At 41.2% G+C, this 18,699-nt stretch overlaps 1 pseudogene; it reads left to right on the top strand.

Moving 5' to 3' along the window:
* The first annotated feature begins 225 nt into the window (after window positions 1-225).
* LOC130867993 (eukaryotic translation initiation factor 3 subunit I-like) lies at window positions 226-1,245 on the top strand (annotated as a pseudogene).
* The last annotated feature ends 17,454 nt before the right edge of the window (window positions 1,246-18,699 follow it).

Below are 18,699 nucleotides of genomic sequence, written 5' to 3'. Positions count from 1 at the left end.
ATCCTTCCTTCTATAAATTGTTTCATCACAGCCATAGAAAAGTAACTAATATATGCATCAAGTCTGGCAATCCCATCAAATAAATCCCCGTTTAATACATATTCATTTTACCAGTTCTGTTCTTCTGTAGAACCCCAACTAATACAGTGATGCACAGTTGTGATCCCAGCATTCAAGAGACAGATTTAGCAGGGTCATTAAGAGTTTGAGATCAGCTCTCCTCGCGTCAGCGCCGGGATGAAGCCCATCCTGCTGCAGGGCCATGAGCGGTCCATCACACAGATCAAGTACAACCGCGAAGGAGACCTCCTCTTCACCGTGGCCAAAGACCCTATCGTCAATGTGTGGTACTCGGTGAATGGCGAGAGGCTGGGCACCTACATGAGCCACACTGGTGCTGTGTGGTGTGTGGATGCTGCCTGGGACACCAAGCATGTCCTCACTGGCTCAACTGACAACAGCTGTCGTCTCTGGGATTGTGAAACAGGGAAGCAGCTGGCTCTACTGAAGACCAACTCAGCTATGCGCACCTGTGGCTTTGACTTTAGGGGCAACATCATCATGTTCTCCACAAGAAGATGGGGTACCAGTGTTTCGTGAGCTTCTTTGATCTATGGGATCCAAGCCAGATCGACAGCAATGAGCCCTACATGAAGATCCCCTGCAACGACTCCAAGATCACCAGTGCCATTTGGGGACCCTTGGGGGAGTGCATCATCACAGGCCATGAGAGAGGAGAGCTCAACCAGTACAGTGCCAAGTCTGGGGAGGTATTGGTGAATGTTAAGGAACACTCCCGGCAGATCAATGACATCCAGTTGTCTAGAGACATGACCATGTTTGTCACTGTACCCAAGGACAACACAGCTAAGCTCTTTGACTCCACGAGTCTTGAACATCAGAAGACTTTCCGAACAGAACGTCCCGTGAACTCAGCTGCCCTGTCTCCCAACTATGACCACATGGTGCAGGGAGGTGGCCAGGAAGCCATGGATGTACCACAACCTCCACCAGGATTGGCAAGTTTGAAGCCAGGTTCTTCCATCTGGCTTTTGAAGAGGAGTTTGGGCGAGTCAAGGGCCACTTTGGACCTATCAATAGTGTTGCCTTCCATCCTGATGGCAAGAGCTACAGCAGCGGTGGTGAAGACGGTTACCCCCGCATCCATTACTTCGACCCACAGTACTTTGAGTTTGAGTTTGAAGCATGAGAAGTTGGATCTCAGCGTACACCTGGGAAGCTGCTCAAGAGGGTTTTAGTCTCTGAGAAATACATTAGTTTGTTAAAAATAATAAATAAATAAATAAATAAATACATAAATAAATAAATAAAGAGTTTGAGATCAGTCTCATCTTTATATCAAGTCCCAGGTCAACCAGGGCTACACAGCAAGACTCTGAAAAAGAAATAAAATAAACAGAGAAAGGAAGGAAGAAAGGAAAGAAGGAAAGAAAGAGGAAAGAAAAATAAAAGAGAAATTGCTTCATGTACACACACAAAAAATAATCCACAGAAAAAAGATTTTATGACCTATATTGAGAACTGAAAATATTGTTCAGTAATACCAAGGACCTGCAGAAGCAATTAAATGTGTGCTCAATTCTCAAATCTTCTTCTTGAACAATAAAGGCTCTCACCAAACCAAGTGACATTTCTTTGAGCTGGATTAGCAGAATTGCAGCGTAGAAAATGGTTTATTTTAAAGATAATTATAGGTTAAGGCTGGAGCAATGGCTCAGTGGCTAAAAGCACATCCTGCTCTTGAAGAGAAACCAGTACCAGTTTGGTCCTCAGTACTATAAGTGGCTCACAACCATTCATACCTCCAGGGAATCTGATGCCCTCTTCTGATATTCAAGGTACTAGGCAGATGTGCGGTATATGTAGCACACATATAGACAAAACTTTCAAACACATAAAAATAAATAGATATATCTTTAAAGATAATTGCAAGTATGATGTGTCTATTGTAGTAAAATTTAGTGAGACTCATAGAAATTCCACAGAGATTGCAACACTAAAGAAACAGATCACATAGGGGAGCAGGGAAACTCATACCTTAGGTAAGGGAGCCACCTAAGGGGTGGCAAGAGACTTGAACTTGGAATGGCTACCAGATGCCCAGGGCAATGTCCCCAGTTAGTTCATTGGGGCACCTGAGGATAGGGAACCTGAAATGAACCTATCCTATAATCATACTGATGAATATCTTGCATATCGCCATAGAACCTTCATCTAGCGATGGATGGAGATAGAGCCAGAGACCCACACTGGAGCACCGGACTGAGCTCCCAAGGTTATAATGAGGAGCAGAAGGAGAGAGAACATGAACAAGGAAGTCAGGACCATGAGGGGTGCACCCAACCACTGAGACAGTGGGGCCGATCTATTGGGAGCTCACCAAGGTCAGCTGGACTGCTACTGAAAAAACATGGGATAAAACCGGACTCTCGGAATGTGGCGGACAATGAGAGCTGACGAGAGGCCAAGGAGAATGGCACAGGAACTTTCAACTGGCGATAGATCGAGAGAGAGACAGAGACCCAAATTGGAGCAATGGTCTGAGCTCTTAAGGTCCAAATGAGGAGCAGAAGGAGGGAGAACATGACCAAGGAAATCAGGACCACGAGGCGTGCACCCACCCACTGTGACAGTGGAACTGATCTATTGGGAGCTCTTCAAGGCCAGCTGGACTGGGACTGAATAAGCATGGGTTGAAACTGGACTCTCTGAACATGGCGGACAATGAAGGCTGATGAGAAGCCAAGGACAATGGCACTAGGTTTCGATCCTAATACATGAACTGGCTTTGTGGGAGCTTAGCCTGTTTTGATGCTCACCTTCCTGGGCCTGGATGGAAGTGGGAGGACCTTGGTCTTCCTGTAGGGCAGGGAATTTGGACTGCTCTTCAGTATCGAGAGGGAGGGGGAATGGACTGGGGGGAGGAGAAGAGGAGTGGGGATGGGGGAGGGGAGTGGGGGGAGGGAGCAATGTGTGGGAGGAGGGGAGGGAAATGGGAAACGGGGAGCAGTTGGAAATTTTAATTAAAAAAGAATAAAAAAAAAGAATTTAAAAAAAGAAACTAAGAAAACATACATAGTATAAAAAATCTATAATTTAAAAAAAAAAAAAGAAACAGATCACAATCTTATTAGCAATAAATAGACTGAGGGATCTACACATTTGCAGCCACGTGCTATTTTTTTTCATTTTAAAATAAAGGACTATTCAGAGAATGGAAGCAAAAACTTGGATAATTGTGCCTACTGCCATGGAAAATTATTCACAAGCCATGAAACCTAATTAAGGAACTTACAATGCTCGAATGGTTGGATTTCAGAATTGCTATGGACCAGAAACTACTATGTGGATCTGATTGCATCCCATTAAGAACAGGAATGCCTCTAGTACATTAGCAGTTATCCTATTCTGTCTGATTCACCATTATTTTTTAATTGATTTTTATTGAGTTCTACATTTTTCTCTGCTCCCCTCCCTGCCTCTCCCTTCCCCACTTCAACCCTCCCACAAGGTCCCCATGATCCCAATTTACTTAGGAGAGCTTGTCTTTTTCTACTTTCTACTTCCCATGTAGATTAGATCTATGTAAGTCTCTCTTAGTGTCCTCATTGTTGTCTAAATTCTCTGGGATTGTGGGTCGGGCAGTGGTGGTACATGCCTTTAATCCCACTTTCTCTTCTATAAGGTTTAGTGTGGCTGGCTTTATATTGAGTTCTTTGATTCATTTGGACTTGGGATTATGTGTTCTTTTGGTGACCAATTTCTTGAGTTATTTGTATATTTTGGATACCAGACTTCTGTCTGATGTGGGGTTAGTGAAGATCTTTTCCCATTCTGTAGGCTGTCGTTTTGTCTTATTGACTGTGTCTTTTGCTTTACAAAAGTATCTCAATTTCAGGAGGTCCCATTTATTAATTGTTGCTCTCAGTGTCTGTGCTGTTGGGGTTATATTTAGGAAGTGGTCTCCAGTGCCAATGCATTCAAGTGTATTCTCACTTTCTCTTCTATAAGGTTTAGTGTGGCTGGCTTTATGCTGAGTTCTTTGATTCATTTGGACTTGAGTTTTGTGCATGGTGATAAATATGGGTCTATTTTCATTCTTCTACATGTTGATATCCAGTTATGCCTGCACCACTTGTTAAATATGCTTTCTTTTTTCCATTTGATATTTTTTGCTTCTTTATCAAAAATCAGGTGTTTGAAGATGTGTGGATTGATATCCGAGTCTTTTATTCAGTTCCCTTGGTCCTCCTGTCTGTTCTTATGCCAATACCAGGCTGTTTTTCAGTACTGTAGCTCTGTAGTAGAGTTTGAAGTCAGGGATTGTGATGCCTCCAGAAGTTCTTTTATTGTACAGCATTTTTTGGCTATCCTGAATTTTTTGCTTTTCCATATGAAGTTGAGTACCGTTCTTTCGAGGTCTTTGAAGCATTTTGCTGGGATTTTGATGGGCTGATTCACCATTATTTGTGAGAAATTTTCTTTGTTTTGCATGGGGTGACAGCTTGTCTGTTTCATTTTATGGGTCTCCAAATGCAACTATATCTGAAGAAATTCCCATTTAGATGATAAGACTCCTGGGCTCTAAACTGATCTGATAATCAGAAGATTTTGAGGGGCATGAGGATTGGGCAAATGTTTGCATCAGATGGTGATTATTGGAGGAGCTGAAGGTAAACTGTTCAGCTGTGGCTCCCAGTGATCTTAACCTCTGTTATTAATGTCCTCACTCTGGGTAGGTGTTGAAATTAGTGACTTTCCCATAGCAAGAATTTAGAAAAAGTAAAAGCAGTCAGGCATAGTGCACATGCTTTTGATTCCAGCACTCAGAAGGCAGAGGCAGGTAAATCTCTCTGAGTCTGAGGTTAGCCTGGTCTATAGAGCAATTTCTAGGCCAGTCAGAGCCCCAGTCTTGAGAGGGGAAAAAAAGGAAATGGAAAAAAGCATGAAAGGAGTTGCCATTTGAGGATTAGTTCTCTCTCTCTCTCTCTCTCTCTCTCTCTCTCTCTCTCTCTCTCTCTCTCATTTACTTTCTCTGCTGAATCCAGCTGATACAGTATGAACTTTCACATGGAGAAACTTATGTGGCAAGAAACTGAAGGGTGAAATACGGCCAATAGCCAACAAGTAACTGAGTCTTCTGTCCAACAGCCTCTGAAAAATCGAATGCTACCAAGAATGTGAACTTGGACATAGATTCTGCTCCTTTTAAACCGTCACAGGATAAAGTCCCCAGCCAATATTTTGTTTGTAGCTTTGTAAGAAACTCCAATGGGCTGATTTAGACTAATTATACTCATATTTCTGACTGCCAGTACCTGGATTTTTAAAAAAGTGTGTGTGTGTGTGTGTGCGCGCGCGCGCGCGCGCGCGCGTGCGCATGTGTGTGTTGATGCCCAGCCTACAGTTAACTCAGTTAACTCTATAAAGACTGAGACAGAAAGGTTGCAAGTTCAAACCCTGGATTATATAGAGAGTATGAGATCAACCTGAGCTATGAAAGTGGGGATAAAAGAGATAATAGCTTGTGCTATTTATAAGGCTAAGTTTTGGGGTCATTTGTTAAACCATAATAGATAACTAATACAGTTGCTGCATTTAGTTAATAGATACACAATTGCTGATTTTACACCTATTATTTTTCATAGGCTATCATTTTCTTTTGTCTTGATCAAATTTTATTATGAGTGGAATGCTAGCTTTATAGAAAGGCTTTGGAAGCTTGTTTTGTCCTTTCTCAGCTATGAAATAGTTTGAGGAGTGTTGATACTAGTTTTTTTTTTCCTGTGCATCCATCCAGTACTGGACTTTCCTTTGTAGGTAGATTTCTTTTTTCCTTTTTATGATAGCTGCAATTTCATTGTTCATTATTGTCATTGAATTTGTACTGTATTCAATCCATTTAGTTCAATTTTGGAAGGTCATACTTACCTAAAAATTTGTCCATTTCTCTTAGATGTTCCAATTTGTGGCATACAATTTGTCAAATAGCCTGTAATGATCCTCTAGATTTCAATGATATCCTTGCCTCTAATTTTATTTACTTGGACTGTAATTTAGTTTTGTGGCTAGGGTGTGGCAAGAAACAGCTACTAGACAGAATCTTCTGTAGATGACTATTAAGTCAATTTGACCTATAGTATTTATTTTTATTTTTAAATTATGTGTATATGTATGTGTCTGTATATGGGTTTGAGCTCTTGAGTACAGTGTGGGAAGATGGCATTAGAATCCCTGGAGCTGGAGTTACAAGCAGTTTTGAACAGCCTGACATGGTATTAGGAACATGTTGACCGAGATTTTCTGTCCTGCCTGGTTCCTGCAGTCATTAAGTCCCAAAGAAATCACACAATGGTCTACATTAGTTATTAACTGATTGGCCTGGTATCTCAGACTTCTTATTAACTCTTAAATCTTATATTAGCTCATTATTCTTGTCTATGTTAGCCACGTGGCTTGGTGCCTTATTCGGCGAGGCAGTCACATCTTGCTTCTTCTGCATCTGGGTCAGGACTGCAGACTGCACTTACCTCTTCCCAGCATTCTCATTGCCTCACCTCTACTTCCTACCTGGTCCCCCTGCCTATACTCCTGCTTAGCTACTGTCCAATCAGCATTTTATTAAAATACGATTGACAGGGTACAAATCATTGTCCCACAGCACTCCCCCCTTTTAAATAAGAACTCTGAATCTAATATCCTTTGCTTAGCTCTTTCCCTGACCATTATCCATAACAACTTGTAACAAACATTCTAAACAAAGGAAAATATACATAGTCAATTTTTTGAGAATGTGGGTGTAGTTTTCCAGAATACTTCCTGCTGATTGGGGGCACTGATAATCTTATGGGGACCTACAGACAATTTAGAATTATAATCAAGTCATGACTGGAGTATCCTGTGAGGCTTGATCATCTCAGCCAGCAGTCTTGATACTGTTCTAGATGTAGAACTCAGACATCTGGGCCATCCGCTCCTATCACAGATTTCTCAGGGTGTCTTCCTTGATCAAACCTGATTTTTCTTAACCCAGAATAAATCCATAGCCTCTCATTTCCTGTGGAAACAAAAGCAAAGTAACATACCTTTTGACTTCAATTTTGAAGTCAAGGTATTTTCAAAATATTTACGTTTTATTAATCCAGCAGCATTTATATTCAAATGCCTTTTAGCAGCTGTTACTTCTTCCTCAGCTGTCAAGCAATTCAAAGACAACATAATAACATACAGTATCCAGACTCTGTGTATTTACCATCTTTATGTAGCTTTACTTTAAATTGTATTTCTTTTATTTTTACTTTTAATTTTTGGCTTTTTGAGACAGGGTTTTTCTATGTATCTTTGGCTGTCCTGGAACTCACTCTGTAAACCAGGCTGTCCTTGAACTCACAGAGATCTGCCTGCCTCTGCCTCCTAAAGGATATTAGATTCAGAGTTCTTGTTTTTTTAAAAAAATGGGGGAAATGCTGTGGGACAATGGTTTGTACCCTGTCAATCGTATTTTAATAAAATACTGATTGGCCAGTAGCCAAGCAAGAAGTATAGGCAGAACAATCAGGCAGGAAGTAGAGGTGGGGCAACAAGAACAGGAGAATTCTGGGAATAGGAAAACTCAGTCTGCAGTTGTGACCCAGCTACAGAGGAAGCAAGATGTGACTGCCTTGCTGAAAAAGGTACCAAGCCACATGGCTAACTCAGACAAGAATTATGGGCTAATGTAATTTATAAGAATTAGTTAATAAGAAGCCTGAGCTAATGGGCCAATCAGTTTATAATTAATGTAGACCTCTATGTGACTCTTTGAAACTTAATGGCTGCAGGACTGGGTGGGACAGAAACTTCAGTCAACAGGAACAGAACTCTGGTCCTCTGGAAGAGGGATATGCTAGATAGCTTTATGTCAACTTGACATAAGTAAAAGTCATCTGAGATGCAGGAACCTTAATTAAGGAAATATATCCATAAGGTTGGGTTACAGACAAGCCTGTAGAGCATTTTCTTAAATAGTAATTGATTGGGGGAGAGCCTACTCTGTTGTGGGTAGTGCCATCCCTGGGCTGGTGGTCCTGGGATATATAAGAAAGCAGGCTAAGCAAGCCATGAGGACCAAGTCAGTATGCAGCACCCCTCTATGGCCTCTGAATCAGCCCCTGCCTCCAGGTTCCTGCCCTGTGTGAGTTCCTGTCCTGACTTTTTTCACTGATGAACATAGATATGAAAATGTATGCCAAATAAACCTTTTCCTCTCCAACTTGCCTTTTGGTCATGGTGTTCCATTACTGCAATAGAAATCCTAACTAGGATAAGCAGCATGTACTCTTAACTGCTGAGATATCTCTCCAGCCACACACCTCCAGAGTTAATGAAACTCTGGTATTTCTTTGGTAATGTTTTTGGCTGACTTATTTGTTAGTGAGAGTTGGAAACTGAAGTCCTCCACCATTATTGCATCACAGGCTACTTCTCCATTTATGTGCTGTAGATTTTGACTTATAAAGTTTAGTTCTATGATGTTTACTGCTCATGGGCATGCACAAGCACACATAACCTAATCATTGTATCTTCTTGGATTGCTCTCTCTGTTAATAGGCTGTGACTCTTTTTCTCTTCTCATTTTGTCTTGAAGCCTAACTTTTTCAGATTTGAGTGTAGTTGCTTCTGTTTCTTTTTGGGTCCCATTTGCTTGGACTGTAGTTTTTTCCGTACTTTCACTTTCATGCAGATCCCGATGAGATAAATTACTTCCTGCCAGCCTATTGTTGGGTCTTGATTACTAAATCAACCATCTGATCTGTGTCTTTTAATTGAAAATGAAGAGTATTTACATTCAGAATTACATCTAAAGGTCTCTCTTAATTCCTGTCTTCTCACTCCTTTTCTTATCCTTATTTTGAAGTTTTGTTTATTTTTTTCCTCTGTATTCCTCTTCCAGGCATAGTGATTTACTCAGTTAATCCTGCTTGATTCTTTCCAGTCTCTGTCTTTCTGTCTAGTTTTTTTTTTTTTTTTTTTGGTTACTTTACTGTGTCCTTTTATTGTTTGCTTTTTACGTCTTTATATGAAAAATTCATTCAAGTATCTTCTATAGTGTTGGTTTAGTGGTCAAGAGTTGCTTTAGTCTTTTCTCACCTTGGAATACCTTTATTATTTATTTTATTCTGAGATATAACTTTTCTGGACAATGTTTGCAAGGTTGGCATTGATTTTCTTTCAGGACCAGAAATACACCATCCCATGCCCTTCTGGCCCAAAGAATTTTTGCTGAGAAATATGGGCTTACCTGTATGAGTGACTTGGTATTTTTCCTCTTCTACCTCAATATAAACATCATTATAAAGATGCAGGAATGGGCTGGAAATATGACTCAGTGGCTAAGAATGTTTGCCACACAACCATGAGGGCTCGAGTTGATATCTTCTTGCCTGTTTCTGGAGCCCCAGCATTGTGAGGGGGAGCAAAAAGATTTTTTGTTGGGCCTTGCTGGCTACCAGCCAAGAAAAGAAATATGGTCTCCAGGTTCTGGGAGAGAACTTGTCTCAAAGGAATACAGAAAAGAGTTATAGAGGAGATCATCTGAACTCCTCTTCTAACCTCTACACATGTGTGCATATATAGAATTACACTCTAAATAAATTAATGAATAAGACACTAAAAATAGTTTGGGAAATTTTCTTGTATTTCACTCATAGATTTTCTATGTCATTAGTCATTGGTTAAGCACTTTCAGTTATGGCAATTACCATAAATTTGGTATTTGGTGTTCCATAGATCTCTTGTATGTTGTTTATAATTTCTTATTGTTTCTTTACTTCTAAATTTGATAATTCATTAAACTAGTTTTTATTACCTGGTCTTCTCTCTTCCACTTGATCTAGGTGAGAGCTTCAACTGAATGCTTTATTTGACTTATTTTTGCAGTTGGCATCCTGTGTATCACAGGCTAGCCTCAAATGTACCATGTAATCCAAGTCGATCTTTGACTCCTGATTCTCCCACTGCCACCTCACAAATGCAGAGATCATAGATGTGTGTCATTACACGAGGCTTTTTGTGATCTAGGGGGTTGAACACAGGGCTTATACATTCTAGGTAAGCACTACTAATTGAGCTATATCTCAGCCCCTTATTCAATATTTTATTTCCCTGATTTATATTTGTCCTTTTTCAGAATCTCTTTTTTTATTGACTTACTTTTTCATACCTTCTAACATCTTCCTTAACTTCCAAGTGTTCATTTGTATCCTCTTTGCAATCATAGGTCATTTCCAAAATATCTATTTCAATATGTGTGGTTCCTGAAGAGTTCTGAACTTCTGGAGGGCTCATGTGGTCTTGTTTATTTTCTATTTCCTGTGTAGTCTTTTCTAAGATTTTGATAATTTATTGTGAAAGATTTTTCTATTTTAGATGAGTTTTTTTTTCTCCTAAGGAGTGCTCAATCCCCAGTACTGCTCACAGAGAAGGAAACAGGCCCCAGAAACATCATAAAACAGATACATCAATATAATAAAGACCACTAACAGGGCTTTGCAGTTAACAACACTGGCTGTTTTTCCAGAGTACTAAGATATGATTTCCAACCATCTATAACTCCAGTTCTTTGCTTCTTTCAGCACCAGGCCTGCACATGGTACACAGACACACATGTGGGTAAAATACCCACCCACAGAAAACAATAATAGAGGTAAATAAAAATAAATAAAATAAGTAAAATTTTTAATAGCTCTTATCACCAATAGCAGTAAAACATAAAAGGAGAAAATAACAAACTAAAAAGCCAACAGCTAACGTGGGGTCAGGGCAGCTGGGCCACACATAATGGGGTCCAGGTCATTAACACTCACACAAAAAAAATAACAATAAAATAATTTTTTGTAAAGGACAGTGTTAACATGAAAAAAAAGATGGCATGAAAAGGGAAAGAAGAAGAAGAAGAAGAAGAAGAAGAAGGAGAAGAAGAAGAAGAAGAAGAAGAAGAAGAAGAAGAAGAAGAAGAAGAAGAAGAAGAAGAAGAAGAAGAAGAAGAGGAGGAGGAGGAGGAGGAGGAGGAGGAGGAGGAGGAGGAGGAGGAGGGGGAGGGGGAGGGGGAGGGGGAGGGGGAGGGGGAGGGGGAGGAGGAGGAAGAGGAAGAAGAGGAAGAAGAGGAAGAAGAAGAGGAAGAAGAAGGAGGAGGAGGAAGAAGAAGAAGAAGAAGAAGAAGAAGAAGAAGAAGAAGAAGAAGAAGAAGAAGAAGAAGAAGAAGAAGAAGAAGAAGAAGAAAGATTTGAAAGTACCAGAGAGAGGAGTGGCTAAGGGTGCTGCTTAATCAGTAGAGTACTTGGCCAGCATGCCCTGTGTTGCTCCCCAGCACCACACAATGTGGGGCTCCGTGGCTCATACCTATAATTCCAGCAGTTAGGAGTTGGAGGTCAAAGGATCAGAATTTTTATGGTCACCCTTAGCTACAAAATGAATCTGAGGCCATCCTGGACATACATAATATGTGCATACATACATGAGACTAAAACGAAAGAGGAAAAAATAAGAGCTTAAAATTCAAGTACATAATAAAACTAAATAAAAAAATAGATAAAAGTTAAGAAAAGTGAGTTGGATGATTTATCCTCATTGACATACTTAGATGGGAGAAACTTACTTTCTGGTCCTCTACTATTGGAATCTACCAAATGTGGAGGGACTCTGGGTCCCGACTGATATATATCATAATTCCTCTCTGCTTTTACCACAAAGTTTGGTCCTAGACGTTGGTCAAGCCTCACTTCTCATCCTTACTGGGCATGGCTTGTGAAGCTGTGCCGTCTGCCAAAGACCTGCATTTACTCTAGATGAGTTCTTTAAATGTGCACTCTGTGCCAGTACTAACTTCAACAATGTTCCAGTCTATGGGCCAGGCACGTAGTGACTTGCTCTAGGGGTGATAAACATCCAAGCTTTCTAAGACTGTCTCTCCTGCCACCCACCCAGTAACTACAGCGGGTTGCATCTTGGGATCCTGAATTTTTTTTTCATTTTCTGAGTCTAATTCAGTCCCTAAGAAGAAGGATCCTGGCAATAGCACTCTTAAGAGACAGTGAGCAGTGTAAAGGGTTTCCTCCCTGACGCTGGGCTGCCGTGCAAGAGTCACTTTCCGACCAAATCCTGCTAGTAGAGTTCAAGTTTCCAAGAACTATGTGTTTCTCCTGCAGGGAAAACTGCCAGTCTTTTATTATGATTTGGCTGACCACACTCTCCAGGCTTAACTTATGCTTTCTCTGGGCTGTCTTGATGCTTTTTGGCTGTTCTATCGCCTCCCTTAATTCCCTGAGCTTCTCCTTTCTTTTACTTCCTGGTGTATATGTTCTGCTTTGTTGCTTTGACTCTTGTCGTTCCCACAATTGTGCGAAGACTGCTCTTAGTCTTCCAATCTAAGGACGTCATTGCGGTGTGCAAATGATCTGGCATCACCACGGAAGATCTGAGACAATCACAAGTGAGAGGCAAAGGAAGATGCCACTTGCAGAAAAAAAGTGAGAATGGAATCAGGGTTCGGAGTAAAAGACGGATGAAAAGATAACCACCCCAGACTTGCAGGCAACCTCCAGCAACTAGAAAAGGAAAGGAAACTAATTCTCCTCTTAAGCTTCCAGGATGAATACAGCCCGTGATTTTAGATTTCTTTCCTCCAGTACCATAAAGTAACATATTTGTGGCTTTCATTTGATTGTGTGTTTGAAATTGCATCTTGAGTACCCAAGCTAGCCTTCAACTTGCTGTGTAGCCAGAAATGGCCTTGAATTTCTGATTATCCTGTCTCCATGGCTCCTGAGTGCTGGGATCACAAGGCGTGTACCACTGCTAGAGATTAAATCTGGGACTTTGTGCATGCTCCACATAAGAAATTAATCATCATTCTCTCTTTTCAATATGAGGTGCATTTAGAACTCATCAGAGTATCAGAGATAAGCAGGAAGCAGTAGGCCCCTGTCTGTTTTAGTGGACAACTGGTGCCTGCTTGTCTAGCTAGGGGCTCTCAGTTCATCCTCAGATTGAAAAGTTAGAGAAGTCGGCCATATGACTTAGCCCACATATCAGAAATGGAGGGAATCGCAAGCCTTGGCATCTACATTAGGTAAAGCTCTGCATCCTGAACCAATAGGTTGGGGAGCTTGGAGAAGGGACAATGTTAGATGTCCAGAAGATTGTACTTCTCTGGAGAATTCAGATAAGGAGAAGTAAGGAGAGCAGATAAATATAAGTAGGTATATAAAAAGCACTGTTTTGTGCCACATTGGCACACAGCCATTTTTGCCTTTTCTTTAGTTTGATACCCAACTTTGCAAGATTGGAAACTGAGACTCCAGTACTGTTATTATAAAGGTGCAGATTGTTGCTTCTCACACAAGGCAAGCACTCTACCAATGGAAACACATCTCCGAGCTCTGTTTGTTCCTCTTCAGCCAGTAGATACATGATTATTGCCAGGAGCAGAAAAAGAATATACCTTGAATTTGTATCAACATCTCTAAGTTCAATCCAATACCACAAAGTTCACTGTTGTTTTATTTGTGACTCTCTTCAGTGACAGTGAAAAATCCAACTTCTTTCATCCTTTGCCTTCCTGCAGGTGACTTTCTCCTTATCCAACACACAACAGTGGAAATGAATCTTACCAAATCGGTTGAGAAGAATTGATACAGATGGATGTAAACGGCTTGCTTCCATTTTGAAGGAGCTAGATATTGAATAGAAGTAATAATTGAGCACAAACGGGGCTGTGAATTCTCATGTTCCTTTCATCTCTTCCTGTTGTGGCAGGAACAGGAGCTGTAATGTTGACTGAACGATAACAATGAGCCTAGCTGTGTTCCAGGCATTTTCAATGCATGGAGCAATGTATCTTTCACTGCAGTTCCATATGGGTGGTTTATCATTTACAGATGATAATAGAGTGACCCAGAGAAATAAGGTGGCAGAGCTGTATTATAGACCCACACTTACCAGGCTATATACAAGACATGCCCTAGACCAGCACTTCTCCCAAGTACAGCCTCCAAATGAACAGAGCTTTGAAGGAGACATTCAGCCTCTCTTGGCCACTCTGATCGGTGAATGTGTAAGACCCTAGAACACAGGACTCCCTTCTTTCTGAACTTTACTCAGAGTGCATTGGTTTACTCCCATTGTGCGGTTCTGGCTTCCTTCTGTTTGTCCTGCGTTTCTCCTTCTTTCATCAGGGGCATTGTTGGTAAACAGCAGACACTCTGTCCTCTATTGTCAGTCTCTTCTATAAGTCCTCTCTCAACAGATCTGTCCTCCCATCTCTTTCTTCTTATTATTAGTTCATAGCCACATGGTTTTTAGCCTGGCAGATTACAAAAAATCAATGGAATGTTTTTGCATTATCTTTGGTCAATAATCAATATTAAATTTCCTGTTTGGTACCATGCCATTGGAAACAAATTTCCACACATTTTCTATGTTTTTGAGAGTTCTAAGGATTTCTCAGAGGGACTTTGAAGGGCTCTAGCAAGCCTGAGCAAGGCAAACACAGACCAGAGCATGGCAAACATGGTGCCCACTGGTTTTGTTTTTACCTTTCTCCCCCTTGCTAAACCATTAAATTACTTTTCTAAAGCTAGCCACCAAGGTCTATTCCCTTATTTGGCCACTGACTCATTCCTGAGACTGATCACCAAGGTCCAGCTATCAAAACCTCAAGGTCCGGCAATCAAAATCCATTATTTTGAATAACCTAATTAAAATACCCAATCAGAACTTACCAACACATACTAGCTCATTCCTGCCCTTTTCCCTCTTAAAATTAACATTTGCAAAGCTATTTGCTGCTGTTTCTGACTGATTCAGATTTATCCACCTTATCTCTTTGCCTTGCTTAATAAAGTATCTCTTTGCGTTTGGTTTGTGCTAGGAAATTGGTGCTTGGGTGTGGTCTGTGCCTAGTCTGGGGTTCAGAGGGGAGCACCCTGCAGTACTCAGGCATAACAGAATCTGCTTAGTTCCCTGTCCTGAAAATCCTCCTCTGGTCATGAGGCACCTCAGATGACTTAACCCCAAACCACACACAGATGTGCTGGGCTCTGCCTCAACTCTACTCCACCAAGAATTTTAGGACCTCTAGTTCAGGTTCAAGGTCAGCCTTCTTATGATGCTGTGATGAGGACTTACCCTTTGTCCTGAGCTCAAGTCCCTATCTTATAGCCTCACTCTGATTCTGGTCTCTCCTCTCCCAAGTCTTCAGGCCTTAATAATCACCTGTAGAGGCAGGAGTGATGGCTCAGTGCATAAGAAATGCTCTTCCAGAGGACCTGGGTTTAGTCTCTAGCACCCACATCCTGTCTCAAAACCAGCGGTAACTCCAGTTCTGATCCTTTCTTCTGGTTGCCACAGAAACCGCATGCACGTGGTGCATATTCACGCAGGCCTAACATGTACATAAAAATAAATAAATATTTAAAATAGTAATCCCCTATAACAGGGAGACTTCTCTTTCCTAGGAACTGCAATTCTTCAGTAGCTGTAACCTTGCAACTTTGTGGTTGACTCCCAGCCTAATCTGAATACCCACTGCTTCAGGAGTTCCTCCACCCCATGTTTACCATACCCAGCAAGATCTCCCAAGTCATGATCCCTAGAAAGCTGCCTCACCTGCAGTAATTACATTTCTTGCTCTTCTGTGGTACAGGAATAGATAAGGGGACGAGTAGAAGTTCCGATTTCCCTTGACGGTACATTTTATACCAGGGGCTTAACTGAAATGTGCTCATTAGACCAACGGTACCTGAGAGCTTTTTAGAAATGCAGAAAATGCGGTCCCACACACCAGCCAAATTTGCATTTTCAGAAATATCTATCTGAGCTAGCAGTGGATCTACTACCAAGTCAGCAAAACTTCTTCAAGTGTCTCTTGATTATAAGATAATTCGACCAGAAGTGATGGGGCATGCCTATAACCCCAGCACTTAGCAAGTGGAGGCAGAAGAATCCGAAGTTCAAATTCATCCTCACATATGTCTTGAGCTCAAAGCCTGCTTTGAATACACAAGGCCCCGTCTCAGTAATATACAAAAAATATCATTTTTGCTCTGGGTTTAAATTTCATGAAGGTCAGGAAATTCATGCATCTTTCACATCATTTTTCTACCATCTAAAAGTGTGATTGACAGAGGGAAGCACTTAACAAATATTCGTTGATGGAATAAGCAAATGAAAAGCTGCATGCTGATTGGATTCCTCTGGGAAAGTTAATAAGCTGTAAGCACCAACATTTTTCCCATTTGTGCACTAAATGACAATTTCTACTTCCACTTAGGAGTACTAGACATAAAAACTGGAGATGAGTTGCGAATTGATATTTATTTTGACATATCTTTTCACTGGGATGTGTTGGATTTAGGATGAGCAACCTTTTTTTGTCCATGTGTTCCTCAGGATTCATCCTACATGGCACTGTCTGTGTGGAGGGGTCTTCAGAGAGAGGCTCATTGTCTAGTTACTACTCCATTTAGCAAATATTAACTAAATATTAAGTGACAGGTATTCTAAGTGCTGGTGAGCAGATCAAGAAATAAAGTCCTGTTGGAAACTTATGTCCTGGTGGAAAGAGAAAAAGATGAACAAAAAGACGTAGTAAATCCAGTGGAGATATTGATCATGCGAAACAATGAGGTGGTTTGGTGGAGAAAGGAATGTTGGGGATGTATTCAGAACAGAGGATCAGGAAGAACTCTGAAGGATGTTTGAGCAGAAGTCTGTAGAACACCTATGTGGATAGTATTACAGTTATTTGCATTGTTCATACAGATGAAAAGTTTAGTGCAAGGGCCCCAAAGTGCGAATGGGCGTGGAGATTGAGTGAAAAAGGATAGTGGTCTGAATCTGATTAAGGTGGTGACGAGGGCCAGGAGGCCTAGTAGATTCTAATGATGTTCTAAAGAAGGGCTGGGCATACTTTGCAGATGCCTTAGTTATGGGGCATCCAGTAAGGAAGATTCCAAGGGTTTAGACTTAGCAACTGGAAGCATAGAATTGTCATTTGCACAAATGGGCAGATTTCGGAAAAGTGGGCAGTTAGGAATCCTGTTCGGACAATGTCTTTGTCCTGCTGTGACAAAGTATCAGAGACTGGGCCAGAGAGGTGTGGCTCAGCAGGTAAAGGTACTTTCCCATAAGCCTGAGGATCCAGTTTTGATCTCCAGAGACCACATAGTGGAAGAAATGAACTGACTCTGCTAATTTGTCCTCTGGCTTCCACACATATGGTTTACCATGGTGTATGAGTGTGTGTGTGTGTGTGTGTGTGTGTGTGTGTGTGTGTGTGTTCACTAGAATCCCAGGAAAGAAAATGGTTCAAGGAGAAGGAACATTCGTCTATTTAGAATTCAACTGAGTGTTGAGCAAAATGATATGAATCAGCCATTTGCTTTGAAACATGGAGACTTACTAGAGGGCTTGAGAGGCACTGTTTTGGTTGAGTAATAGAGACAAAAGCTTGTGTGAAGATAGTTTAAGAGAGAAGGGGAGTAGAATTGGGGACAATAAATAGAGCTGGCTCTTTCAAGGAATCTTGTTGCACTAAGGAGATTGGAAATGGGCAAAGGCTAAAAGGAGCTATAGACAGAACACTTTCTTTTTAAAATCTTGGCTATTGCAACATGTAAAGGATGAAATCAAAGATGTAAGAAAAAAGTGTTCTATATTATTTATCTTTGTAGTGCTGAGGTGGAAGCCAAAACAAATACTCTACCATTGAGCTACATATCCAGCCTAGAATCATGTTCTTTGGGAGACAAGAAGAGATGGGATTAAGGGTTTAAGTGGAGCTAGTAAGTGAAGGGGCTAGAATTTGAGCCAAATCTTCCTTTGCTGGGCACACTGAAATGCAGCTGTAGCCTCAGCTACTCTGGAGCCTGAGACAGGAGCATAGTTTGAATCCAGATATTTGAAGCCAGCTTGGAAAATGAGGCAAGATACTGTCTCAAAAACCAAACCTCTCTTCTCACTTAAGACCAGCGTCCCCACCACCACCATTAACCTCTCCTATCCAGACACTTCACACAACACTGTCCATCACATACTCAAGCATTTGTGTCCTTGGGATTTAGGTCAACATTTCCACTTGCCTTTTGATTGGGTGAAGAATTCAATCTATAAAACATGTCTCTTGGGCATATACCCAAAGGATGCTCTATCCTACCTCAAGGAAACTTGCTCAGCTACGCTCATAGCAACTTTATTCATAATTGCCAGAAAGAGAAAACAATCTAGATGCCCCTCAACCAAAGGATGGATAAAGAAAATGTGGTACATTTAGACAATGAGGGTGACCCTAGTGAGGACTCCGAGTAATGAGAAATACTGAGCCTGAACCAGCCATCTTTTGTAACTAGGCAAGACTTCCAGTGGTGGGACTGAGACACCAAGACAGACATAAAACCTTCAACCTACAATTTGTCCTGCTTGTGAGATGTGCTAGGGTAAAGGTGGCACACTACTGTGGGAGTGTCCAACCACTGACTGGTCTAACTTGAGACCCACACCACGAGAGGGAGTCAATGCCTGACACTGCCTGGATGGCCAGGATCTGGGAGCTGGATGGCCCAGAGACCTAGGGTAGAACCAAACATGACTGGCAAAAAAAAAATCACTCAATCAATGAAATGATTCTTTGTTTTTCCTTTC

Source organism: Chionomys nivalis, chromosome X (assembly GCF_950005125.1).
Source record: "Chionomys nivalis chromosome X, mChiNiv1.1, whole genome shotgun sequence".
NCBI classification, from domain to species: Eukaryota; Metazoa; Chordata; class Mammalia; order Rodentia; family Cricetidae; genus Chionomys; species Chionomys nivalis.
Note: the sequence above shows the minus strand (reverse complement) of the source record. Positions and strands in the feature narration are given on the sequence as shown.